The sequence below is a fragment of the Macaca fascicularis genome, chromosome 2 (genome assembly GCF_037993035.2).
Source record: "Macaca fascicularis isolate 582-1 chromosome 2, T2T-MFA8v1.1".
Lineage (NCBI taxonomy): Eukaryota > Metazoa > Chordata > Mammalia > Primates > Cercopithecidae > Macaca > Macaca fascicularis.
Window position 1 is genome coordinate 13,280,549 of NC_088376.1, and position 12,862 is coordinate 13,293,410.

General features: G+C 38.0%; 1 long non-coding RNA gene across 1 annotated transcript in view; it reads left to right on the forward strand.

Annotated features, from left to right (window-relative positions):
• The window catches only part of LOC123571921 (uncharacterized), a 508,559-nt gene that overhangs the window by 237,038 nt on the left and 258,659 nt on the right, over positions 1-12,862 (forward strand). The window lies entirely within an intron of this gene.

Below are 12,862 nucleotides of genomic sequence, written 5' to 3' on the forward strand. Positions count from 1 at the left end.
ACAAGCAATGAGGAGATGATTCCCTATTCAATAAATGGTGCTGGGATAACTGGCTAGTCATATGTAGAAGATTGAAACTGGATGCCTTCATTACACCATATATAAAAATAAACTCAAGTTGGATTAAAGACTTAAATGTAAAAGACAAACTTATAAAAACCCTGGAAGACAACCTAGGCAATACCATTCTGGACATAGGCACAGGCAAAGATTTCATGATGAAGATGCCAAAATAAATCACACACAAAAAAGCAAAAATTGACAAATAGAGTATAATTAAACTGAAGAGTTTCTGCACAGCAAAATAAACTATCAACAAAGTAAACAGACAACCTACAGAATGGGAGAAAATATTTGCAAACCACACATCTGACAAAGGTCTAATATCCGGCATCTATTAGGAATTTAAAATTTCAAGAAAAAACAACAACCCCATTAAAAACTGGACAAAGGACATGAACAGACACTTCTCAATAGAAGATATACATGTGGCCAACCAGTATATTAAAAAGAGCTCAATTTCACTGGTTATTAGAGAAATGCAAATCAAAATCACAATGAGACACCATCTCACATTTGACAGAATATCTACTATCAAAAAGTCAAAAAATAACAGATGCTATCCGGGTTGCAGAGCAAAGAAAATGCTTATACACTGCTGGTGAGAATGTAAATTAGTTCAAACATTGTAGAGTGTAGTGATTCCTTAAAGAGCTAAAAGCAGAACTATTGTTTGACCCAGCAATCCCATTACTGGGTATATACCCAAAGGAATATAAATTGTTCCGCCTTAAAGACACATGCACATCAATGTTCACTGCAGCACTATTAACAAGAGGAAGACACAGAATCAACCTAAATGCCCCTCAATGACGGATTGAATAAAGAAAATGTGGTACATATACATCATGGAATATGATGCTGTCATGAAAAAGAATCAAATCATGTCTTTTGCAGGAACATGAATGGAACTGGAGGTTGTTATCCTTAGCAAACTAATGCAGGAACAGAAAACCAAATACCAGATGTTCTCGCTTATAAGTAGAAGCTAAATGGGAAAACGTCATGGACACAAAGAAGGGAACAACAGACACCAGAGCCTACTTAAGAGTAGAGGGTGGAAGGAGAGAGAGGATCAGAAAAAATAACTATTGGATATTAGACTTAGCACAGTGCTTGTGTGACAAAATAATCTGTACAACAAACCCCTATGACGTGAGTTTACCTATATAACAAATCTACATGTGTATCCCCATACCTAAAATAAAAGTTAAAAAAGATAATAAAAAAAAAAAGAAAAAGAAACTGATTTGGACTTCTGACTTCCAGAGAAGTTAGAGAATAAAATGTGTGATATTTTAAGCCATCAAATTTGTGGGAATTTGTTACCGTGGCCATAGAGGACAAATAAAACGATGTAAATATTATTTGGTGCTATATCACTTTATTGTACAATTAAAGTGAGATTTGTTCTGGCTTTAATGATCGATAACCTGTCATTCAGTTTTAGTTTAAATATCTGGCTTAGGCTGTTATCATCTGTCTATCAGCCCCGTAAAATATCTCTCCATATAATTTTTCCATGTCGCTAAACATGCCAAATAATCTTTTGTTTTCCTTTTTTTTTGGCCTAAAAATAAAAAATAAAAAAATTATCTACAGAAAAAAGAACAGGGCGGGTATGGTGGCTCACGCCTGTAATCCCACCTAGCACTTTGGGAGGCCGAGGTGGGTGGATCACGAGGTCAGGAGATTGAGACCATTGTGGCTAACATGGTGAAACCCCATCTCTACTAAAAACACAAAAAATCAGCTGGACATGGTGGCAGGTGCCTGTAGTTCCAGCTACTCAGGAGGTTGAGGCAGGAGAATGGCGTGACCCCAGGAGGTGGAGCTTACAGTGAGCCGAGATGGCACCACTGCACTCCAGCCTGGGTGACCGAGTGAGACTCAGTCTCAAAAAAAAAAAAAAGAAGAACATCAGATATGGTAAATATCTGAGTATTTATAAAATATTGCTTTTTCATCTCAAGTTCTTTAAAAGCAAAAACTATAATATTGTCTTTTTCAATGTTTAATGTATGTTAATGTAAGATACATGATATATATATAAGATACATGATAATATAATATGAAACATTGCAGCAGGTAACTAAAATAACCTTTATAGTTTTATTTTACATATATATATATTTGTAAAGTGGTACAATACTACCTGATTGTGGAATTTGAAAGTTTGGGAATACATATTTTAGTTCCTAGGGAAAAACAATAAAGAAATAATATAAAGACTTATAGCCAAAAGACAAGAAGAGATAGGTTAAAATAAAGTAATAAAAATATTTCAAATACCCAAAAAGAAGTTAAGAAAAGAGGAGCAGAGGGACAAAACTGGAAGGGAACAAATACAAAATCTAAGAAGATAGACCCAATTCCCACAAGACAAATGATTACATTGTGTATTAATGGTCTAAACATTTTAATTAAAGGCAGAGATTTTCAAACTGTATAAGAAGAAAAGATCCAGAATATAGTTAATAATAATATGTTGCATACATGTCAATTGGTAAGAAGGTAGATCTTAAATATTCTCACCATAAAAAAAGATAACTATGTAAGGTGATGGATATGTTTATTAGCTTATTTTAATAATTTCAAAACTTCTATATATATATATGTCATGTTGTGCACCGTAAATATATACAATTTTTGTTTATCCACTGTATTAGTTTGTTCTCATACTGCTATATAGAAATACCTGAGACTGGATAATTTATCAGAAAGAAATTGAATTGCCTCATGATTCTGCAGGCTGTATAGGAAGTATAGTGGTTTCTGCTTCTGGGGAGGCCTCAGAAAGCTTCCAGTCATGGCAGAAGTCAAAGGGGAATTACAGTCATCTTGCATTGCCAGAACAGGAGCAAGAGAAGGAGAAGGGGGAGATGCTAAACACTTTTAAACAACCAGATCTCGTGAGAACTCACTATAACGAAAACACCACCAGGAGATGGCACTAAACCATTCAGGAAGGACTTCTCATGATCCAATTACCTCCCACCAGGCCCCACCTCCAATGTTGAGGGTTACAATTTGACATGAGATTTGGGTGGCAACACAGATCCAAACCATATCATCCACTATCTCTTAATCAAGTTGGAGGAAAAAAGCAAAAGAAGACAATATCCAGTAATGTGTTGTCTAGAAAAGATGCATTTTAAATATAAAGATACATATTATGTAAAAGCAAATGAGTTAAAAAAAAAAAAGACAAATCTGGCTATATTAGCATCAGATAATGTATACTTCTAGACTGAGAATATTATTAAAAATAGAGAAGGACATTTCAAAATGATAATAAGAGATTTTTTATCAGAAAGTTATAACAATATAAGTGAATAAAAACAAAGCCTCAATATACATGAAGCAAAAAGCAATTTTATCATCATAATACGAGGTTTTACCTCCTCCATTCTTGGTATGTCTGTTGTCTGTGTCTCTGGACCACCCTGTGACGTGGGGATGGTGGTGGGGGTTAAGGAGCTGCTAACCCTGAGTCTTATGCCACTGAGTAGACAGCAGGGAAAAGCTGGGTTCCATTGCTAATGACTGTGGGTGGATCAGCCCATCTGCCATTGCCCGAGTTGTGGAGTGGGGGTTAAGATAGGAGATCTGAACTCACCACTGAGACTTTGAAGCTGTTTCTGCAGGTAGATCATCAAATCAGGTGGTGACCCTGGATGTGGTGCTAAGGTTGGACTTTCAACTAGGTCTTAGTTGGGCTTTTCTCTGGTCCTTTTATTTTTTTTCCCCCCCGAGAGATAGTAAACTTTTTTTTTTTCTCTCTCTCTCTCTATGCCTTCTGTCACTTCTAGAACTCCATATGGGAAATAAAAAGGAAACCCAGGAAGTTGATCATGGTGGTGTTCTCAAGTCCTGAGGTAGAGTTTTAGTCAGTCCACCTCCTTCTTTCCAGCTTTCAAAATTCTTTTTTCATTGTAAGTTGAATTATTTCTAGAATATTTAGTTGTATTTAGAAGAGATGAGCAGGGAAAAGTGAAGCCATATTTTTCCAGAATAGGAAGCCTCAGTATTCTCTTTTATGTTTAAATTATCTCATATTTAGTTAGTGAGAAATTTTCTAATCCGTTCTTGTGTGTTTTTTTAAAAATAGTCTTAGTAGTCCTTGGTAGGTCCCTTGCTTCTGAAGTCAACAAGTTTTTTTTTGTTTGTTTGTTTGTTTTTTGTTTTTTTTAATGCTGTTACGAATATATATCCAGTTTAGGCCAATAATAACTATAGCAAAAATTATAGTGGCTTTGGAAAGACAGACTTTTGCTATCCTAAAAGAGCTAGCAGAGGTCAAGCTATCTCTTCCTAGACTTCAATTAGAAATACTTCCAACCTTGTCCAACCCGCCTTATTTTTTTGTTGTTGTTCTGTTTTGCTTTAGGCTTTAAACAGCCTGAAGCCACAATTTTCAGTTTCTGTCTCTAGTGATGAGGGTAAAAGAGGGATGAGGAAGGGGCTTTACTGGACCAACCAGAAACAGAAACTAAGAACCCATGACTGTATTTTCTCCCTTGGACACCTCTGCAGGGGTTTGCCAGAAAGTCTGGGCCAAGAAGAGACACAGAAGAAACCAAATTGTTGATCATATGATTGACACACTGAGTCACCCTGTAAGTGCACTACCTCTTCCACTTACATAATATATAAAACTTCTAGTTTTATATATTGATGTATTCATTAAGAAAAATTCATTGAATTTGCTGTTATGTGTAACTGAACACATGCCAATTTCTATTATGCGAAGAACATTGCAGAATAAGTGTTAAAACTAGATAGAGCTTTTGACCTCATCCAACAGTCCTTTCCGTAGAGAATATTGATGGTCCAACCACTAAAGGGACTTGCCTTAAGTCTCATAGCTGGGACTGCAAACTTTAGATGAGAAATATCACTTAGAACACCTGATCAGTGATCCATGCTTGTTGTAGTTCTAGATAATTTTGATGAGAATGGAAGCTTTAAATCTGTTCTTGATAAATAAAAATTTGAAATATAATCTTTTCCACAAAAGATTAATTTAACTGTTGTCTCTAATGCAAATTTCTCATTTTATACTAAATGAAACAATATAAAAATGAAGAGCCCAAACTCCATATATGGTAAATTCTGGTAACAAATCCTTTGAATCATTATGTAAAATACATTGGGCTAAACAGTTATTAAGTAAAAATATAATTGAGAGGCTCTGTGACATTAAATAAATAATTGGAATTCAAGCAAAATTATTTTTATTGAACTTCAGTTAGCTAAAGCAAGATGGGATGTGTAAAAGCAAAAGAATCACATAAAATCCTGCTGTTGTTTTCAGGTCAGCTTCTGTGAGAACAAAAGAAAAACTAAAGAAATGTAATTGCTCTAAGACCTGAACTTGCTCAGCTTCTTATTCCTCAGGATCAGTTTGAAGACTACCGATCCTCCTGTGCTAAAATGAACAGCTGTATGTTTCTGCCTTGTGAAAATTCAAGTATGTTTTTCATCTCTTTAAATTCATTAAATTATTATTTAAATCCAATTCTTTGAGACTGTGCCACCAAAATATTGGTATGAAAAGTTAGGCGTGGGGGAAGTTGTTGAATACTTAGAACAATACTGCATATGTACCCAAAACTTAATAAGTAATTCATAATGAAATTATTGAATAAAAAAGGGGGTATGACAATTTTAAATGTGTGTGAAACCATATTACCGCAATCAAATCAACAGTCAATTTCTGCCAGCAAACACAATATTATTGAAAACCAAGAGCAGCAAAACAACAAGAACATTTTCTTCACAGTCGCTCACAGAAATATGTCCATCTGGTCAGCTTTCTCATATTATTAGTGTTAATACCAGGTGATGTGATGAAAACATGGTGTGTTTGTGATTAGTTTATAGTTTATGTATAAACTTAACTTTTTCTGCCTGATATAGTTTGGCTCTGTGTCCCCACTGAAAACTCATCTTGCATTGTAATAATATTCATGTGTCAAGGGCAGGGCCAGGTGGAGATAATTGAATCATGGGGGTGGTTCCCCCCTTGCTGTTCTCGTGACAGTGAGTGAGTTCTCATGAGATCTGATGGCTTTACAAGCATCTGGCATTTCCCCTGCTATTACATTCTCTCTCTTTCCTGCTACAATGTAAGACTTGCATTTTGCCTTCCATGATGATTGTGAGGCCTCCCCAGCCACGTGGAACTGTGAGTCGAGTTAAACCTCTTTCTTTTGTAAATTACTTAGTCTCAGGTATGTCTTTATCAATCTCGTGAAAATGAACTAATATAGTAAATTGGTACCAGCAGAATAGGGTGTTGCTGAAAAGATAGCCAAAAATGTGAAAGCACTTTTGAAACTGGGTAACAGGAAGAGGTTGGAACAGTTTGGAGTGCTCAGAGGAAGATAGAAAAATGTCAGAAATTTTGGAACTTCCTAGAGACTTGTTGAATGGTTTTAACAAAAATGCTGATCGTGATATAAGCGGTAAGGTTCAGGCTGAAGTGGTCTCAGATGGAGATGAGAAACTTGTTGGGAACTGGAGCAAAGGTGACTCTTGTTATGTTTTAGCAAAGAAACTGGCGGCATTTTGCCCCTGCCCTAGAGATTTGTGGAACTTTGAACTTGAGAGAGATGATTTAGGGTATCTGGCAGAAGAAATTTCTAAGCAGCAAGGCATTCAAGAGGTGGCTTGGGTGCTGTTAAAAACATTCCATTTTAAAAGGGAAACTGAGTATAAAACCTCGGAAAATTTACAGCCTGACAATGCGATAGAAAAGAAACTCCCACTTTCTGAGGAGAAATTCAAGCTGGCTGCAGAAATTTTCATAAGTAACAAGGAGCCAAATGTTAATCCCCAAGACACTGAGGAAAACGTCTGCCAGGCAGGTCAGAGGTCTTAATGGCAGTCCCTCCCATCACAGGCCCAGAGGCCTAGGAGAATGGTTTCCTGGGCCAGGCCCAGAGTCTCCATGCTGTGTGCAGTCTAGGGACTTGGTGGCCTGTGTCCCAGCCACTCCAGCCAAGTAAAAGGGGCCAAGGTACATCTCGGGCTGTGGCTTCAGAGGGTGCAGGCCCCCACTCTTGGCAGCTTCCACGTGGTGTTGAACCTGCCAGTGCACAGAAGTCAAGAAATGAGGTTTGGGAACCTCGACCTAGGTTTCAGAGGATGTATGGAAATGCCTGGATGCCCAGGTGTAAGTTTGCTGCTGAGGCAGGGCTTTATGGAGTACCTCTGCTAGGGCAGTGCAAAAGGAAAATGTGGGGTCAGAGTCCCCACACAGAGTCCCCACTAGAGCGTTGCTCGGTGGAGCTGTGAGAAGAGGGCCGCCGTTCTCCAGATGCCAGCAAGGTAGATCCACCTGCAGCTTGCACCATGTGCCTGAAAGAGCCACAGACACTCCATGCCAGCCTGTGAAAGCAGCTGGGAGGGAGGCTATACCCTGCAAAGTCACAGGGGCAGAGTTGCCCAAGACCATGGGAACCTACCTCTTGCATCAGCATGACCTGGTTGTGAGACATAAAGTCAAAGGAGATCATTTTGGAGCTTTAAAATTTGACTACCCCACTGAAGTTTGGACTTATGTGGGCCCTGTAGCCCCTTTGTTTTGGCCAATTTCTCCCATTTGGAATGGCTGTGTTTACCCCCCTTGTATCTGGGAAGTAACTAGCTTCCTTTTGATATTACAGGCTCATAGGCAGAAAGGACTTGCCTTATCTCAGATGAGACTTTGGAGTGTGGACTTTTGGGTTAATGCTGGAATGAGTTGAGACTTTGGGAGACTGTTGAGAAGACATGAATGGTTTTGAATTGTGAAGACATGAGATTTTGGGAGGGGCCAGGGTGGAATGATATTATTTGGCTCTGTGTCCCCACCCAAATCTCACCTTGAATTGTAGTCATCCCCATGTATCAAGTGTGGGGCCAGGTGGAGATAATTGAATCATGGGGGTGGTTTCCCCCATATTATTCTCGTGATAGTGAGTGAGTTCTTATGAGAGCTGATGGTTTTATAAGCATCTGGTATTTCCCCTTGTGGTACATTTCTCTCTTGCCTGCTGCAATGTAAGATGTGCCTTTTGCCTTCCTCCATGGTTGTGAGGCCTCCCCAGCCAGGTGGAACTGTCAGTTGAATTAAACCTCTTTCTTTTGTAAATTACCCAGTTTCAGGTAGGTCTTTATCAGCAGCGTGAAATCGAGCTGAGAACTTTCACGTGTAATTAGGCAGTAATATCAACCCTTCCTCCACCTGGGGGGCTATTAATTTTATAATCATCATTTGAATCTCCTTACAGCTTTTGATTTAGAAAGTGCATGGAAAATATGAGAGCTTTTTCAAGGTCACCCATGGCTTAGAAGAAGGAAAATATTGCTTTTATATATAAATATCTTCTTATTGTCACTAAAGAAGAGAACACATAGAAAAGCTGTTAACTGTTTCTAGTGGATGGTATTATGTTCTCTGAAGATCCCCTCTATAAGACCAGTGCGTCCAACCCCCAGCTGCTGAGAGTTTGCTAAAGGCTCAAAGCTTCCTCTATCCCCAGGGAACTACCATAGGAATAGAAGACATGGAGAATGCACCCCTCACTCCTGCAGGGTTAGATATGTTCATGACTGGAATCTGCTTTGGCCTGATCCCACAGGATCTCTGGAGCATAAGTCGTACCACAGAGCTGTCCCACCTTGAGTTGAGGAATCTGTTGTTTGCACTCTCATATCAATTACTATTAGTTGCTTTCTATACTTGCAGGAGTGGAGGGGAACATTCCCCCTGTCTTCCGTGGTGTTTCTCTCATTTCCCTTCTCATGAGAGCAACCTATCCCCCAAACAAATCACTTTCACAAGATCGTCTGCCTCTGGTTATGCTTCTGATAAACCTAACTGAATACAGTTTTAAACGGGAAACCTGATGTGTACTTGACACAAGCCCTCACTCCTGGCAAACCTTGCTCTTCTAAATTCCCTGAGACTAAGGGAGATTCTACTGTGTCTTCTAGAAGCTTTCACCCAAGTTCCCCAGAACTCCATAATACCTCATAATTTAACACATATTCACTAGAAAAAAATAGCCATGCTCGTGGGCCCTTCGAGTATCCAGATTGTCACTCCAGCCCTGCATAATGACCAAATGCTTTGCTGATTTATATTTTTTCCAGAAGAGGCACTTGCCAAAGTTAAAACTGATTCTTAGCCAAAAACCAGAATCTGCAAATGCCTTCAGGAAGAAATCTGCTGGCCATCCTTTGACTCACAAGAAAAAACTTCTCTCCTGTCTGGAACTTTTCTGCTTCCAAAACACTTTCATATATTTAAATATGGAGGTTCCTATGAGTGTGTGTAATATATTGAGCATTTGCTAGTTGCTGCAACAGAAGCACTGTCTTCTCCAAGTTGTATCTAGAAATAAAACCCCTTTCAGGTTTTAATTATTTTTTCTTAGATCCAATTTATGAATTTATACATTGCTAAGTAATTTTCCAATTTATCTAAATTGTAAACATATTGCAATGATGTTATTTACAGGATGAGTAAATAATTTCAAGTTCTATATGTTTAAAAATTAAGTTATATTTTGCTGATATTATTATATATTATTTATACTGTTTTCAGATTGAGTAGTCTTGCTCCGTATTTGTCAATCATTTAGGTTTTTTTTAAATTAATGTCTTTTCGTTTTATATGTTTCATCATCTTTAGTTGGATACTTAGGTCATTGGTTTGCTGTTTGGTTTTCTTATAAAAGCTTTTGGGCTGAGACAATGGGGTTTCCTAGATATAGGATCAGGTCATCTAAAAACAGGGATAATTTAACTTCCTCTTTTATTATTTGAATGCCATTTCTTTCTTTCTTTTACCTGATTTAGCCCGCCAGGACCTCCAATACTATGTTGAACAGGAGTGGTGAGAGAAGGCATCCTTGTCTTGTGCCAGTTTTCAAGGGGAATGCATCCAGCTTTTCCCCTTTCAGTATGATATTGGCTGTGGGTCTGTCATATATATCTCTTATTATTTTGAGGTGTGTTCCTTCAATACCTAGTTTATTGAGAGTTTTTAACGTGTAGATGTTGAATTTTATCAAAAGCTTTTCTGCATCTGTTGAGATAATCATGTGCCTTTGTCCTTAGTTCTGTTTATGTGATGAATCACACTTATTGATTTGCATATGTTGAACTAACCTTGCATCTCAGGGATGAAGCCAACTTGATTGTGGGGGATAAGCTTCTTGATGTGCTGCTGGATTCAGTTTGCCAATGTTTTGTTGAGGATTTTTATGACGATGTTCATCAAGGATTTTGGCCTAAAGTTTTCTTTTTTTGTTGTATCTCTGCCAAGTTTTGGTACCAGGATTGTGATGGTTAACACTGAGTATCAACTTGATTGGATGGAAGGATACGAAGTATTAATCCTGGGTGTGTCTGTGTGGGTGTTGCCAAAAGAGATTAACATTTGAGTCAGTGGGCTGGGGAAGGTAGATTCACCCTTAATCTGGTGGGCACAATCTAATCAGTTTCTGGTGAATATAAAGCAGGCAGAAAAACGTGAAAAGGAGAGATGGGCCTAGACTTTCAGTCTACGTCTTTCTCTCTTGCTGGATGCTTCTTGCCATTGAACATCGGACTCCAAGTTCTTCAGTTTTGGGGCTTGGACTGGCTCTCCTTGCTCCTCAGTTTTCAGACAGCCTATTGTGGGACGTTGTGATTGTTTAAGTTAATACTTAAAAAAACTCCCCTCTACATACATACATACATATATATAATTAGTTCTGTCCCTCTAAGAGGACCTTGACTAATACAGATTTTGGTACCAGGAGTGGGGTCCAGAAGAGGAGAAGGCTCTGGAACATGTCCAGGCTGCTCTGCAAGCTGCTCTGCTAATTGGGCCATATGACCCAGCAGATCCAATGGTGCTTGAGGTGTCAGTGGCAGATAGGGATGTTATTTGGAACCTTTGGCAGGCCCTATTGGTGAATCACAGCAGAGGCCTCTAGGATTTTGGAGCAAGGCCTGCCATCTTCTACAGATAAATACTCTCCTTTTGAGAGACAGCTCTTGACTTGTTACTGGGTATTGGTGGAAATGAAACATTTGGCTATGGGTCATCAAGTCACCATGTGACCTGAACTGCCTATCATGAACTGGGTGCTTTCTCACCCATTGTGCCAGAAAGTGGGTCATGGACAGCAGCATTCCATCATCAAATGGAAGTGGTATATATGTAATCAGGCTCGTGCAGGTACTGAAGGCACAAGTAAGTTACATGAGGAAGTGACTCAAATGCCCATGGTCTCCACTCCTGCCACCCTGCCTTCTCTCCCCCAGCCTGCACTGATGGCCTCATGGGGAGCTCCTTATGATCAGTTGATAGTAAAGGAAGACTAGGGCCTGGTTCATGGATGGTTCTGCATGATATGCAGACACCACTTGAAAGTGAACACTTGCAACATTACAGTCTCTTTCTAAGACATCCCTGAAGAACAGTGGTGAAGGGAAATCTTCCCACATTTTCCTCTCATGCTGGATTCTTCCTGCCCTCAATGTCAGACTCCAAATTCTTTAGTTTTGGTACTTAGACTGGCTCTCCTTGCTCCTCAGCTTGTAGACAGCCTATTGTGGGACCTTGTGATTAATTATGTAAGTCAGTACTTGATAAACTCCCCTATATATAATTTTGATGGTTTTTCAATCTATAAACATGATATACCTATTGGTTTTATTAAATTATTCTCGTATTTTATATTTACCAATAAAGTGATTGTGACTTTGTTTATTAAATTACTATTATTTTTATTATTCTTTTTAATTAACAAATAATCATATATATTCATCGGACACAATGTGATGTTTTGATATATGTGAAATGATTAAAGCTAATTACCATATCTATCATCTCATATTTTTTGTAGTAAGACATTTGAAATTTACTTAATTATTTTGAGATAGACAGTATTGTTAACTATAGTCACTCTGCTATGCAATATATCTCAAATCTTATTCCTCCCTTCTCTCTAAAACTTTGTACTCGTTGACTTACAACCCCACATTCCTTTCCTTCCTCCCTCACCTAGCCTCTGGTGACCATCATTCTACTCTTTACCTCTGAGTTCAACTGTTTTAGTTTCCACACACAAGTGTGATCTTGTGGTATTTGTTCTTTCTGGGCCTTGCTTACTTCATTTAGCATGAAATAACCTGTCCTGTATGTTCATTAATGTTATCATGAATGACAAGATTTTCTTCTTTTTTAAGACTGAATAGGATTCCCTTGTGTAGATATACCACACTTTCTTTATTCATTTATCTGTTAAAAGATACCTAGGTGGATTTCATATCTTGGCTATTGTAAATAATGCTGCAATGAACTTGGGAATGTAGCTATCCCTTGGACATACTGATTTTAATTTTTTTGGCTAGGTACCCAGTAGTGGGGCTGCTCATCATATAGTAGTTCAATTTTAGTTTTTGGAAGATCCTCTATATTATTTTCCATAATAGTTATACTAATTTTCATTCCCCTGTGAATGTATGAGTTCCCTTTAACCTGCATTTCACCAACACTTCTCTTTCATCTTTTTGATAAAAGCCATTCTAATAAAATGGTTTTAAATTTGCATTATTCTAATTATTATTGATGCTGAGCATATTTTCATGTGCCTATTGGCTATTTGTATGTCTTCTTTTGAAAAATGTCTGCTCAAGTTTCTTGCCTATTTTTTAATTGGGTCATTTCCTTGTGTTGAAGTGTTTGTGTTTCTTATACATTTTGGATATTAACTCATTATACATATGGTTTGCAAATATTGTATCTTATTCTGTG